Raw genomic sequence first — 12,253 nt, forward strand, 5'->3', positions numbered from 1 at the left:
CCAGCGCTCAAAAAAAATCAAAAACCCCGCTCCTAATTGAATACCAAAAATCCTGCACCTGCAGGAAAACTCCATCCATCCATCATTTGTATTTTATTATAGCTCTTTTTATATATTTAAAATCCACTCCTACATAAGACAAACCATGTCTTTACATTTTTCATCACGCCATGTTTTATTGTGGCAAACTGGTCGAAGGGCTTGGGCAATTTATTTGCATTTGTCCACTAGGCCAATATTTGCTGCCCCTTCCATGGACATAAAGCATTTTATTGGAAAAATAAAGAAAGGTGAGTTTAAAAGACAGTGATGTGTCTAATGTAAGATTGTTTGGTAACCCCTTCTCACTATGGGCCGTATTCAATTAGACGCGAAAAGACGTAATTTCGGCAGGCGGAAACTTATCTCCGTATTGAATTTCAAAGACTTTTCGCGTACGCGGAATGTCAATGCATAGTAAGTAATAGGTGGAAAAGATTTGCCTCTGAAAGCAGGTGGAAAAAAATACAGAATTGGAGTTTTGGGGTGCAAACGTCGGGAAACCACTCAGCACCATTGGGACAGTCCCCCAGAGAATAACTGTATCAAAAAATCTTTAAAAAAAAAATTGAGGAACACCCCAAAAATGACTTTGAAAATGGGGGCGAAAAAGTACAAAGTTGGGATACAAACATAAAAAGTAGCGAAATAGACTTTTGGGGGTCTGCAAGAACTTATTTTCACACAAAAAACTGTTTAATGCTATTCTTCACCACTTGTGCATAGACACTATTTAGAAGCAATTGACCGCACTTAAGTACCCCAAATACCTTCATTAGGGCTATTTGGGGACATATATATTGATCCCCAATGTAGTGCATCTTTTCGGGGGTGTCAGGCTGATTTCCCAATTTTTGACAGATCTTTTCGCCTATTAAAGTTTCGCCGGGATGCGTTATCGCGTCCTTTGGAATGGAATACGGCGAATAGTGGGGGCACACCTTATAAGTTTTTGCATCCGAAACACACAATGTAGATGGAAAGACTAAACTTTTCTGACTTTTCGCGGCTAATTGAATACGGGTACATGTTATCTAACATATTCTGGAGATATGTGAATTTAGTGATCTGCTATTAAACATCCATCCATCCAATTTTGGTGAGCACGTCCATCGGGTCTCTGCTATAAGATGGCAAGGTGAGTACGTTTGTGTAGGTGTTGGTCTATATAGATTCTAGCCCTTACACCAGAGACTATGGGCCAAATGTAATAGGGTGAGAGTTTAGCAGTAAACTCTGACATTTTTTAAACTCGGCCAATGTAATAGAATCCGAGAACATGCAAACTCGCATTTTTTTAGACTCAGAAAACTCTCACGATTTAAACTCTCATCCAGATGTTTTCCCATTTTGAAGATAAAACTCAACCAATGTGAGAGATTACTGCTAAACTCTCCCATTTTTTTAATTCTTACTCTATGGGGCGTATTCAATTGGGCGTGAGGTTTGGCGAGGAAAAAACCTCATGTCCCTCGCACCCAATTTTAGAATACTTGCTCTGGAGGTGCGAGAATAAAATCCTCCCGGCACGTAAAAATAGAAAAAAATCTGCACCGATTTGAGCAACAAAAATCCCGCACCAGCAGGAAAAACCTGCTATTCTCGCACCCAATTGAATATGCTCCTGTGGGTCTGTCTGACTGTATTTTATCATCTTTGTGTATCTTTGGGAGAAGGTACAGTGTAGGTATCTTTGGTTTATCGGTCTTCAGAAAATCAAATATATTTTTCCAAATGTTCCCATTATTAACCACTTGCCTGGCATGGTCGTATCAGATACAACCAGGGGCGCAGCAAGGGCGGAGCCAGTGGAGCACACGCTCCAGGCACCACAACTTGTTAAGGGCCCCAGCCGGACCATTTCCATGCCGCAGCTGCATCCCTTGTGACTGCAGACTTTGCTCCTCGGCCGATCTGTTAATGCTCCCGGCAAGCATGGACTCCAGTACACCATGTATGAGACTACAGTGACGGACTGTGATGTCGGCGGTCTGTGACCGCCGACATCACATGTAATTGCTGCGCCCCAGAATGCCTTGCAATCTGCATTCTGCAGGCACACAGTTCCCAGCATGGCAAAAGTACTTAGAGGGGAACTAAAGTTCCCGTCTCTAAGCACTGGATCGCTGGCTGAGGGCACTCAAAGCTGGTTGATGTCATGCAGCTATAGATCCACATATAGTCCCAGTGTTTAATGGAGATCTGGCTGGGTCAATCAGTATGGCGTCTCCCCATGTATGTATATCTCCTTTTATAGCCTGCTGATAAACTTAAATTTGAAGGAGAGTGAACAGATAAATTGCTCACCTGATGGCCGGCAGGGCTGTCTCTTCCATTGGGCTTATTGGGCAGTTGCCCAAGGGCCCCAAGCTTCAAGGGGCCTACCAGCTCCCCTGCAGCAGCGGCCAGTTGGTAAATGTTTTTTTTTAAAGCACTGTGTCCTGATTCGCCAGCCCCCCCTGTGGCGAGCGGCACCACTCCTCCCCCATGCGGTTGACGAGTACTCACCGCCAGGGGTGGATTGGGCCGCCGGTCCCTGTGCGGCCACCCTTCATTCTCCAGTGCTCTTCTCCGCTGGCCTGGCTGGCCGCTGCTGCGATCAGAGCTTAGCTCCAATCGAGCAGCTACTGTAGTTGAAGAAAAATGGCCAAAGGGGGAGCTGCTGCTCGTGCCCACCCACAGCAGCTCCTCCCATAAGCCTTTGCGGAGCCGTCAGACACCACTGACTGCTCTGCCTCCAGCATCCTCTACGTCTGCAGTGCAGCACAGTCTTCCCTGCACGCACAGCAGCAGCAGCCAGCAGCCCACGGTGTACACAGAAGTCAAGGAGGAGCAGGAGCCAACGCCGGCCCGTCAATTCTGACTGTGTCACAGTAATGTGACAGTCAGTAAGTAAACTTTATCTAATAAATCTGCCTGTCCGACTAATGTTAAAGGGGGGGGGGGGTAGTTGGATACACAGGGGGCGAGGGGAACCTGGGGATGTTGAGTATGGGGAATGGAGAGGCTGAGAGACAGGGGCTGGGGAATGGTGATGTTAAGAGACACGGGGCTGTGGAATGTGATGAGGGGCTGAAGATGGTGCTGAGGGGTTGAAGTTGGTGCTGAGGGGCTGAGGATGGTTATGAGTTTACAAGGGCTTAGGGCGGTGCTGAGGGCCTCGGGGGAATCAATGTTTGTGTTGTTTATTGTTTTCCCTGTGAGGGCAATCATTGAATCAATGTATTTTAGTTTTTCCTGTGTAGGACAATGTGTGTGCTTTGGGGGCTGTTGTGTGTTTTTTTCCCCATGGGGGCCAATCTTTTTCTCTTGTCGGGGCCAGTGTGTTTTAGTTTTTCCTAAGGGGGCCATTGTGTTTGTGTTCCTGTTGAGGCCAATGTGTGTTTTTGTTTTCCTGTTGAGGCCAATGGGAGGATGCTCTCGGAGCTATTCAATTCAGCTCGCTGTTTGGTCCAACAGTTGGCAGTTTAGTCGGAGAATGGAGTGCCGCAGATTCTCCTTGGTATTATATATATATATATATATATATATATATATACACACACACACACACACACACACACACACACATATATATATATAAAACATTTTTATTTATTTTTTTAATAAAATCTTATTGGATAAGTTTTAAACAGATCTTCTTGACCTAATTCAATCATAAATAAAAAACGGACAATTTCTGAGTGGTTTTTGGGAAAAAAAATTGGCAATTAAGTGGTTAAAGGCTGTTGAAATTCAAATTCTATCTTGTAGGATGCAGCAAAGTCTTTTATTTTAGTTTCATCCCCAGGTTTCTGTTTTTTTCCAAATTGGTTGCAGAGAAACCCTAGGATGTGTAAACCCCTCTCAGCATATTTGTCATGAAGACTGACAAGCTGAGTGTAGTTTACAGGTGTTTTTTCTCATTTGGGACCTTGTTATCAGCAAAGTGAAGCCCATGCAAGCTTTAGCCCTTCTGCTCCACGGGAGGTTTCTGTCCTCCCTGAGCTCGCCTTAGGACACCTGCGTTACGGTTTGGCAGTAAAACTCCCAACCTGGCACTGTCTGAGGAAATTTTGGGTTGGGTTAAAATAATTTTGTTTTGTAGCAGTTGGTATCACTCAATTGTTTGTTGAGTAACTCAATACACATGCTTCTCAGCCACAATACAACATTCCACCCTTTATCAAAGGGTTTATCAGTGTGTATCGTGCCACTCAGAGTCCCTAGAAAGGCTCAGACTTTTGTCTGGGCCAGGACAGCCTCAACTTTGGCTGGTACGATGGTTTGAAACTGCAACCCCTTGCATAAGCATTCACTGTAATTAGTCTGTGGTAATGTATGAAGATCCAGGAGGTCTGGTCTCCTCCTTTGGTACTGGCACAACACTTGCTGCCAGAGGTTACATGAAGGCACAATATCACAGTTGACAGCATCACATCCACCTCCTTAATCATTTACAGTGCCTTGGAGGAAGGGGGGGGGGGGGGGGTCGACCCGGCCCTCTAACATTTCCCCCATCTGACTGCTTTGCGACTGATTAGACAACATCTATTTAAACAGTATCCTTCACTTGGTCTACCTGTCTGACCTATTGACTGATAGTGTCAGGCTCTTCTGTAAACAGCCAGCAGAATACCATTGCCTGTACCTTGAAATCCAGTTATGTTTTCATCTGGTTAATATATGTATAGCCGTATCCAGCGTTGTGTAATTGGTCTATAGTCCAAGCTAGGAGCCTGCAACTTAATTTTAAAGGTCTATTGGCAATTTGCAGGTCTGTGATCACCTATCCTAACTATCTTTCCACTGGTCATGTGGTACCTGAAGGCTGAAGTGGTTGAACTCCATCAACTAAATAAGCCCTCCGGCCATACAATAGAATGAGAAGAACATTGTGGATAACTTCAGCACCTCAGTTCAAAGAGCATACAAAGCTGCTGCAGCAGTCTTCTCCCTCAAATGGAGATATATTAAACCTTTCAGAGAGAGTGCCCATAGCAACCAATCATCTGGTCATTTTATAAACTGCGCTTGAAAAATAGCTAGACGCTAAATTGTTGCTATGAGCAAAGTTATCTCTCTTGAAGGTTTGATACAAATCCCCAACAGTGTGGTCATATGCTTGAAGCAACTGCTTGAAGGTAAGAGATCCTGCCCAATGGTCTTAACCCAAACAGTTCCATTAGCTGTATTAGGAACTCTGACCCCAGGCCATTAACCATTTCCAGTGAGAAACCTACCAAACTAAAGAGGTCCATCAGTGTCTGTGAAACAAGCCCAGCAATTATAATTGTTGGTTGCAAAAGACACTGGCACACATTGCAACCCATAGCCAAAATAAACTATACTGCAAACATATGCTGGTTTGGTGCATCCCAGAGGGGCCAGCTACTGGGAGATCATTAGTCTGATGCTTGCAATTGTGCTCAAAACTTCCTAGGCACAAATTGAATGGTTGTGGTCCAGGGCTTATGATGAGCCCTGTACAGAAGTCTATTCTCCCACATAATACAGTACCACTGGTGCAACCATCTCGGTTTGTCAGCTGCACCGATGAGCTGAGTCAGTCTGTTGAGCCCTTCTAAACTCAACTTGTCTACATCCAAGTCAAAACTGTGGCCAGTCATGTTATATGGTAGCTCAGAGTTTGCAGCTAGCAAACCATAAGGGATGCCCAGTACTGAAGGGTGGGGTCCAATACCTCTACTTACACTTGTCCATGATCATGTTGGTTGTGTGGATTTCCTTCAGTTGTTCCACAGCCATGGCAACTCAAACCGTGGAGTTCCATATAATTTGGGACTTTATCAGTAAAGTGAAGTCCATGCAAGCTCTTGGTTCTTCAGCCGTATAAATTATGGTCATGTTAACAAAAGGTAGCACTCTATACATGCCACTAGTTCAATCTTCCACAGCGCAGAGCTATAGCTCTGAGACAAGTGCATCCAGACAATAAGCTAATGACTCTCTGCAGCTGCGATACATATGACTGGACCAGATTGGGTACCTAATTATTGAAGGGTTGTTCCCTTGTATAACATGGTACAACAGGTCTCCTCATGTAGTTAGCTTGGAGAAGTCAGAGAACTTGAGGAAACACAGACACATGTTAATTTGTTGGTGTGCACCTGTCTTAATTTATGGCCTTTCCTTTTTTTGTGTCTGCATCTATTTAATTAGGTTTAGAGGTAAAAACTCCTAGGAAAATTATACTAAAATACAAATACCATAAATTGCAAGTTAAGCATGAAGATAAATAATTCTACAATGTAGCTGGGATCCTTTACAACAAAGAGAGTGAAGATGATCAAAGGGGTTCACACTTGAAATAACAGAAGGGCATGATTATGTTAGAAGCAGGACACCCCAGGCCCTACTCCATGTTACCCTGTAGCAGTCTTTTCCAGAGAGAATGATCGATGGGTTGACCGGCACAACAGCAAGTCTGATGCTGCAGTCAAGTTCATTGTCTCTATACGAACAGATATAGATCATAGCACCTTTTGGAAACAAAATAGGGTATCTGGTTGGACCTTTATATAGCCACACAGCAGTTTAACAAAAATTCCTGTACATACCAGAAATAATAAGAGTTATGGTAGACTTACACATGATAACTCTTTTTCTTCGAGGTCCATAGGGGCCACAGGAACTACCTTGGGGGATATGTGGTTTGGAGGAAACCTGGCACCAAACAGTTAACTCTTTCTGGTCCCAAGATGCATTAGGTCCTCATATATACCCTGCCTCCGGCCACAGATCCTCAGTTTGTAAACAAGCCCATTGGCAGGAGAATGAAAGTTGAGAAGGAAGTACATATTACACTAAAAACACTCATACAATAAAGAGGGAAATCAGTGACAAGAAGGAGCAGATCCCACTGAAACCAGGTGCGTCAGGGAGGGTGCCCTGTGGACCTCGAAGAAAGAGTTATCAAAAGACAAGTCTACAATAACTAATTTTCTTCTGCACGGTCCAAAGAAACTACCTTGGGGGATGTCCTAAAGCAGTTCCCTTAAGGACGGGGACGCTCATGAGAAGACAGGAGGATCCACCACCCAAAGGAAGCATCCTGGGAGGCAAAAAGTATCAAATGCATAGAATTTGATAAAGGTATGGATGGAAGACCAAGTGGCTGCCTTGCAAAGCTGTTCAGCCGAGGCACCATGCCTAACCACCAATGAAGGTCCTACAGACCAAGTTGAATGTGCTGCCACCCTGCTGGGAATAGGGAGATCAGCCTGCATACAAACTTGAGAAATAGTCATACACAGCCACCGAGCCAGAGTCTTATTAGCTGGCCAACCAGGTTTGTGAAAGCTATACAAAACAAAAATCTGCATCTGATTTCTTGGTGGAGTTGGTACGATCCACATAGATCTGAAGGGCTCGAACCACATCCAATGAAGCTTCACCAGCAGAAAGGCCTGAAGACTTGAAAGCCGATACAACATTTTTATTTTTTTTTCAATATTCAATTTTTATTGATTTTCAAAGAGAAATTTTGGACATATATATAATAAAAACAGACAAAAAATACAAAATAACAATAGAAATAAAATAAACAATAATAAAAAAAACAAAAAAAACACAATAATAACTAATAATAATAAAATAAAAAAAAAAAACAGATTACATTACATAAACAACTGACTCCACTTAGAAAGGTACATACAGTATAATTATATCTTTGCCTCCGTATAACTTCTTAAATACAAATACCAAAAATATAGTACAGATATGAGGAACATTCATTCACATAGTCGTGACCTCTTCCTTATCCAATAGCTTTTCCATACTCAGCTCAATACTCAATATTACCATATAACCTTATTGTAAATTATATCGAATAAAATCTAGAAAATATTATTGTATTGTTTAATTCACATCAGTCATCCTGTCCACCTTTATGATTTCTGTATTCGGTCCATACAAACCAGCGGACCAGTGGGTTAGAGATTGATGACGAATATTTGGCCCCTGCCGTTTCGAATTCGTAATGGGCCTGAATTTTATTTTCAATAGCTTGTAAATTAGGAATAATATTAGATTTCCACTGCTGAGCTATTAGTAATTTTGTAGAGATCAATATATGTCCCAAAACATAACGATCACTTTTGGATATGGGACCCCGATATATATGGAACATAGCTATTAAAGGATCCGGATCTATAGAAATCTTCAAAACCCGGGTTATGAGATTAAATACTTGGTTCCAAAGTGATTGAACCATGGGACATGTCCAGAACACGTGTGGTAGTGTACCCACAATCCCACAATGTCGCCAACAGAGATTGGAAACCGAAGGCCAAATCTTATGTAGGTTCTCTGGGGTTAGATACCATCTATGTAGTAATTTATAGTACTGTTCTAAATGAGAAACACATTTTGAGAGTGCAAAACAATTACGGAAAACTAACTGCCAGTCTTCTTCAGTCAAAGAGCATGACAGATCTGATTCCCATTTGATCAGGGAGGAGAATTTAGAGGGTTTTATGGATTCCGTTATAAGAGAGTACCACCATGTTATGCCACCCTTATATGTAATTGTATCCATTCTTTTCTTTAAGTATTGAGGAATTTTACTAATATGGTGAGGGGCATTAATTACATTATATAACCAGTGACGTAATTGTAAAAATTTTAAGAAATCTTTTGTCGGAATAGAAAACTTCTCACAAATCTGAGCAAAGGAGTTCAACTTGTCTTCAGCAGTTACATCACCAAGGGAAAGTGCCCCCCTTTCTATCCAATTATCAAAACACAAATTCGGAATAAGGGTCGCAATTCCCCTAAGAGAGAGGTTAGTAGTGGGAAGAGAAAAGTCATTCAGTCTAGAAACTACTTCGAGCCAAGCCTTCCTAGTGGACATGATAGCTGTTAAATACTTTGGACTGTTGATATTACAGAATTGAGGCAACCATAGCATATCAGTCAAAGGTAGTGGGAGTATTGCGTCCCTCTCTAACATAACCCATATTTTCGGCTTATCAAATTCGAACCAATCTCCAATTTGGCTCATCAAACAGGCTAATTGATATATTTGCAAATTTGGAAATGCCAATCCCCCATTCCGTTTTGGTAAGGACAAAATATTTCTAGCTATTCTAGGCTTCTTACTATTCCAAACATATGTAATAAATAGTTTATGAAATTTATCCAATATATATCTTGGAACCAGCACCGGAATTGTTCTAAAAAGATACATCAGCTTGGGCAGAAGCATCATTTTTAATACAGCAATTCGTCCCAGCCAAGAAATCTCCTGCAGCATCCAATCTTTCAGTAATAAAGATAACGTATTCAATAGAGGGAGGTAATTCCTGGATATTATATTAGAAATTTGGGGTGTAATTTGGATCCCTAAGTATTTAATGCTCCTAGTTTTCCAAACATATGAGTAAGATGCCTTGAGCAAGGCGAGCAAATTTGGTTCAATATTAATCGGGAGAGCTTCAGTCTTGGATGTGTTTAATTTATAATATGATACATGCGAATAACTCACTAGTAAGTCATGGAGCTTTGACAAACTAGAGATGGGATGTATGAGGGTCAATAGCACATCGTCTGCAAATAAACATATTTTATTGTGTACTCCTGCAACGATAGGTCCTTGAATATCCGATGTGGATCTGATAGACTCTGCCAATGGTTCAATAGCTAGCGCAAATATTAGCGGGGATAGTGGACAGCCCTGGCGAGTGCCGTTAGTTATATCAAACCTATTGGAAAGCATACCATTTGAAAACACTTTGGCTGTGGGATTAGAGTACAGGGCCATTATAGAGGACAAGGCTCTATTGCCTATTCCAAAGCGATGTAACGCCGCCGTTAAATAGCCCCAGTGGAGTCTGTCGAAAGCCTTCTCCGCATCCAGGGAAAGCACCAACAATGGCTCACCCGAATCGGAGAAGATCTCAATCAAATCTATTACTCGTCTGGTGCTGTCGGGGGCTTGGCGGCCCGAGACAAACCCCACTTGATCTTGGTGAATCAGGGATGGTAAAAGTAATTTCAATCTATTTGCAATCAATTTTGCGTAGATTTTAATATCCGTATTTAATAATGCTATCGGGCGATAATTTGAAATAAGGGAGGGGTTCTTGTTTGGCTTTGGAAAAGCCACTAATCTGGCTTCCAACATTTCCTTGGGTAGTGAGCCGCATTCTGAAACTTTATTAAAAAGATTTACCAATATGGGATTCAGCAACTCTCTGAATTCTTTATAAAATTTATTGATAAACCCATCTGGTCCCGGAGCTTTTTCTAAGGGTAGAGATTTAATCACTTCATCTACCTCTTTGATCGACCATGACTCATTCAGGGAAGCGACGGCTGTGTCATCTAAGGAAGGGAGTCGTAGGGTATTCAGGAATTTATCAATATCTGTTGTGGTCGGTTGGGGAGTTAACGGATCATCTTTTAAATTATATAATTTAGAATAATAGTCGGCAAAGGCGTTTGCTATTTCAAAAGGATCGGTTACTTTAGCTCCTTTGGAATTGTAAATCATCTTAACTCGTTCTTTAGCTATTTTGCTCCTTAATTTCCTTGCCAACATTCTTCCCGCCCTGTCGCCATGGATATAGTATTTCTGTTTTAATTTAAAAATATTTCTATGGACAGCTTCCAAAGCCAGCACATTCCACTCCTCTCTAGTTTTTAAAAGTTCTCGATAAATTTTATCATTAAGAGGTGAAATTTTATGTGTGGCATTCAGGTCAGCTAATTTTACCTCTAAATCTATTCTAGTCTTAATAGAAGTTTTCCTAAGTCTCACCGCTGCTTGGATGGCTGATCCTCTCACCACCGCCTTAAGGGTGCACCAATGATTATCCAAAGAGGTGTCTTCAGGGTTATTTGTTTCCAAGAACAATTTAGTAGATTCCATAATGGTCTGTCTAGCTGTGGGGTTATTCAGAAGGTAGGCACCCATACGCCATGGTCTAGGCGGAATCCTATATGACTCAACATCCCAATGTAAGACAATGGCCGAGTGGTCTGACCATGCAACAGGCAATATAATAGCTTTCCTAAATTGCCGCAATGTCCACTTATCTGATAACGCTAAGTCAATCCTTGAATAGGATCGATGCACATGGGAGTAGAATGTGTAGTCTGGTTGTAGGGTTTTTTGCCCTCCATATATCATAGATATCATACTCCGATATTATTTAATTAAACACTTTAGAGCGATTTAGAACCTGCTGTGGCTGTAGCTTATTAGTGGGAGAAGATTTATCTAAAGAAGGATCTAGCACCATGTTAAAGTCTCCCACTAAAATAACCTGACCCTTGCTATGTTGTTGGAGAATGGCACAGAATTTTCTGCAGAATACATTTTGTTTAGCATTTGGGGCATATACCGTGGCTAATGTGACTATCTTGTTTTCTAATTTCCCTATCAAGATAAGGTATCGGCCATTCGGGTCTACAATTTGGTCCTCTAATATAAATTGACAGGAGCTTGCAAATAATATAGCCACCCCAGCTTTTTTTTGTGGGCCATTGGACAAATACGCTATTGGGTAATAAGAATTAGTGAATTTCGGGGGAGCTGAGCAAATAAAATGGGTCTTTTGGATAGCAACTATATGGGCTTTATGTTTATGGAAAAAGTTAAGGGCCAATCGCCTTTTGTTGGGCGAGTTTAGCCCTTTAACATTTAAAGACAATAGCTTAACCATGGAGTCACAATGCCATATTTATAACTTATGCCATATTTAACCACGTAAAACATCTGGTGTATATACATAGTACCTTTAAAGCAAGAAGTAAAATAAAATAAAAAAATAATTGCGCTTCCAAAACAGGCGGAAAAACAACTGTATAGATAAAGCAAAAAAAGGAGGAGAAAACAAATTAGGGGAGGAAAAATATAGCACCTTATGGGAGCTATTTGGGACCACCTCCTGAGGTGGCACATACTAGGTATATAGTGGGGGTAGCGACCACCCCCACCACTCCATAATAAACACTCAAAATGGAAATATCAATCTGCTATTATCAATAAATTGAAATACTTATCAATTTATCTAACATTTCCAGATATTGTTGGAGCCGACTAACTGGAGAAAGACGATATATTATATATCTAAAAGCACTAAACGCCATAGCCTCTTAGATTAACTTATGACACACCCTGCGATATGAAGAAAATTACAAATACTGTAATATTACTTAAGTCCATTCACGTTCGACTCTTGGACTTTTGACCAACGATGCCGAAATA

Source organism: Taudactylus pleione, unplaced genomic scaffold (genome assembly GCF_031769625.1).
Source record: "Taudactylus pleione unplaced genomic scaffold, aTauple2 ptg000154l, whole genome shotgun sequence".
In the NCBI taxonomy this organism is placed as follows: Eukaryota; Metazoa; Chordata; class Amphibia; order Anura; family Myobatrachidae; genus Taudactylus; species Taudactylus pleione.